Source organism: Mercurialis annua, linkage group LG7, assembly GCF_937616625.2.
Source record: "Mercurialis annua linkage group LG7, ddMerAnnu1.2, whole genome shotgun sequence".
Lineage (NCBI taxonomy): Eukaryota > Viridiplantae > Streptophyta > Magnoliopsida > Malpighiales > Euphorbiaceae > Mercurialis > Mercurialis annua.
In genome coordinates, this window is record NC_065576.1 from 39,286,650 (window position 1) to 39,290,499 (window position 3,850).

Genomic DNA, 3,850 nt, shown 5'->3' on the forward strand with positions numbered 1-3,850 from the left:
TAAAGCATCAGTAACACATAAGACTAACACTCAACATTCCTATATATGAAGGTAGAAAGTTTTGAAAATAAAAGATGACGTTTCAAAGACAAGACTTGAATCCTAATTCCGCAATAGATCCTATGACACAACATCAACACTTAACATACCTTAAAGCTGTAAAAACATAATATGCAAAAATGGCCTTAATTTGAAACCAAAGCTCTAATACCAACTTTGTCATGACCCAATTTCATGGATCGCTACTGGTGCTAGGGTATGGGTATGGTTGTACCAAAAACCCGCAGCAAGCCTCGCGGATATACCATAAAACATATAAACCTGCAAGAAAACCACTGCTCGGGGGCAACCGAGACTCCAACCTAAGTCTAGCAGTTTATAGAACAACTTAAATAACAATTTGAATATCTGAAATGCATGGCTAAAACCCGAGTCTCAACAAAATGATTTATATATAACGATATAAACCAAAGTATACATGCCAAAGATAATAACATAACAATCAGACCAATCCAAAAATCCAAAGTATGATAATCAAAATGATAAACTAGGTCTACTGCGGTCTAAGAGTTACAACAGTTGACTACTTTAAATAACATAAAAACCTCCGATCAATCAAAGAATTAGAGTAGACCAAGCTTTCAAATCATAAACTTGGAAAATTGGGAAAACAACTGTCACGACCCATTTTCATGAATCGCGACCGGCGCTAGGGTATGGGTATGGTCGTACCAAAACCCGTAGCTAGCCTTCCGAATAACAACAATTAGATAAACCTGCAAGAAAACCAATGCTCGGGGGCAACCGAGACTTCATCCTAGTTCTAGCAGTTCATAAAATACAACATTTCTATAATAAATGCTCGATCAAATCCGAGTCTCCAACATAGCATAAATATTTAATAACCCAAGTTATTATATTAAGCCAAAACAATTACATTAGTAGAATAATTTTGATAACAATTATTAGGCAAATACGACTTCTAGTTACTACTGCGGTCTAAGAATAAAACAGTTTAATAACTTTATTAAAATAAATGGAACCTCCGAGGAAAGTAAAGAAATGGAGATCAGCTGACTTTCTCAAATCATAACCCTGGAAAAATTGGGAAAACAACGGGGTCAGATATACTGAGATGAGTTTATACTACTATTTACATTTATCAAGTGGAAAATCTTTAAAACTCTTTTAAAACATTTAATATAAACATTACGTATAATAGTTGGAACCCTAATCCACAATACTAAATATATCCATAGTCTAGTAGGCCTGGTCCCGAGAGCTGAGCTACACCAAGTTACCACCGATCACTCTTAATCCATAACCAGAGTCCCGAGAGCCGAGCTACACCGAGTTACTCTACTGGTCCCGAGAGCTATGCTCACACCGAGTTACCACCACATATCACATACCTTGTCTAGATAAATACCGATGCGCACACAGTCCTAATGATGCCCATTAGGTAGCATGTTCCAACTAGAAGCCATAATGATAAAAACATTTCGAAATATATGTATACAGTATATATAGCAAAATAACAATTTACTTAATAAAGCGGTAAATAGTAAGTACAAACTCACTGCTTGCTAATCCACGTGATAACCTGGCAAGCAACTAATCCTGATTCGTCTCCGAAGCACGAACAGTCGACGAGTCTAGACAATATAAATAATTATTAAAACGGACCCTAACTCTAGAGAGTACTAGACACCACATAGGACCAGCATAAATAATAATAAGTCAAAGTATAACCACACAGAGTAAACACAATTCTCAAATAAATTATAATGTCCCAAAAAATAATACAAGTCTATTGAGTTCCCGCTTTAAAATCCACTTCGGAAAAATATTATTTAAATAATTATTAAATAATAAAACAATTCAAATTACAAAAAGTGAGTTAGCCAAGTTACCGATAACTATCAAGCTACCTCACATGTCAGGCGACCCAAGTCTAAACCGACCCAAATATTTTATCAAAAATATAAACCATAGTTTATAATTCCAAAATAATACTTATTGATAAAATAATAATTAAATATTAAAACGGAACTCAATATCTTAAAATACAAGTAACCAATAGTTACCGCCAATTACTTGACTAAAATAATTAAAGAAAATAATTTAAATGCTAAAACGTAAATTAGCCAAATTGGCACATCAAGCCAATAATTAAAAATTGACAATTACCCAGGTAATTATTCGCTTCAAAGATCAAAACTAATCAATTCATATTAAAGCCAAAATTATCCAAATTAAAAATTTATAAAACTATCGTGTTCAAATAATAATATCGTATCAAAAAAATTTAAATTATAATCGATACTAATATTATTTTTAAATTTAAAATAATAGTAACAATAAGTAATTTAGAAATCAAAACAATTATCAAAAATCCGGTTTCATAATCATTGATTATTTGATTAGAAAAACCAAATCACAAGAATTAATAATCACCACATAAGCTCATAAATATTTGAAAAGAGCGATCTTTGTCCAAGCTCAATATAACTTCATTAATCCAAAACAAACCAAAAGAATAATGAAACGTGTATTTTTATAATGTAAAATATTAATCTTTAAAAATTTAAGGGATTAATTTTGAAATTAAAACGACGACAATAAATTTTGTGTTATACAGTAGTGGTGTGCTATATCATTTAAGGAACAAAAGCAAAAGGGACGGCCATCGTACAACGTGTACACAAACTGAATTGAAGTCTATAAAACATGAAATAGACAACTGAATCACTTAATCATGGCCATCAATTAAAGCAATTATCTACATCAATCTTTTATCAATTATAAACATATAGAGTTAATAAGATAAGGTATTAGAATTACCTTGAAAGATGAGTGGCCAAGGAAATAAGAGAGTGATAGAATGATAACGCGGTAGTTAAACCAAATTGCTAAATCCTTTTTTTTTGGAACGCAGAGTTAAATATATATAACATTTATAAATAGGGTTTGTTTTAGAGAAAACAATTACAACCTTACTTTTTATAATTATTTTACTAATAATCTTATTTTTAATTTTAAAAAATCAGACTATTTTTCTTAATGCAGAATATTTGAATTAGAATTCCTTTCGGGATGCCCAAAACTCCTCTAACGCATACCAATATAATTTTAAGGCCCAAAGTTGACCCATTAGGCCCAAAGCACACAAAACAAGTCCAAACAACATACCACACACGAGCCAAAACACGATCTTGAAAAATTTATTAAACATCGGAAAGTTCATCGGAACCAATCAAAAAAATACAGGGTGTTACAACAACGAGGTCAGAAATAGTGAGATGAGTTCATAATGTTATTTACATTTATTAAGATTAAAACCCTTAAAACCTGAAATTCTTTTACACTAATATATTTATATACTTGATTATGGAATAACAGTATTGAAATGACATCCCAAAGTATAACCCAAAGTAGATGGAAACAAATCTTCATCGATCCGAAAGTAAGCCAGATATATAGTTAGCCAGTCTCAAAGTAATTACCGGTGCACACAGTCTCGACACAAGCCTATCGAGTAGCTCGTTCCAATCCAGATCCATAATCGCTTATAACAGTTCATAAACATTTGTAATACTAAAATAATTTATGATACTTAATAAAGCGGTAAATAACACTACAAACTCACAGCTTGCATATCCACGTGATAACCTTGATAAGCAACTAACCATGCGTAGACTCCAAAGTACGAGCAGACGACGGGTCTAAAAACAACGCAAAGTTAAAAACCATTCAACCCCTAACTCTAAGAATACTAGACACCACATAGGACTAGTATCTTGAAAACAATTAAAGTACAACCCAAGTAAGGTAAACATCCATGTACCAA

At 32.1% G+C, this 3,850-nt stretch overlaps 1 long non-coding RNA gene across 1 annotated transcript; it reads right to left on the reverse strand.

Annotated features, from left to right (window-relative positions):
- Window positions 1-895: 895 nt before the first annotated feature.
- On the reverse strand, window positions 896-2,928 carry LOC126656596 (uncharacterized). The gene is made up of 3 exons (XR_007633266.2): window positions 2,845-2,928; window positions 1,581-1,655; window positions 896-1,095 (listed from the first exon to the last, which is right to left on the reverse strand). It is a non-coding gene; the product is annotated as an uncharacterized LOC126656596 (long non-coding RNA).
- Between the last annotated feature and the right edge of the window lie 922 nt (window positions 2,929-3,850).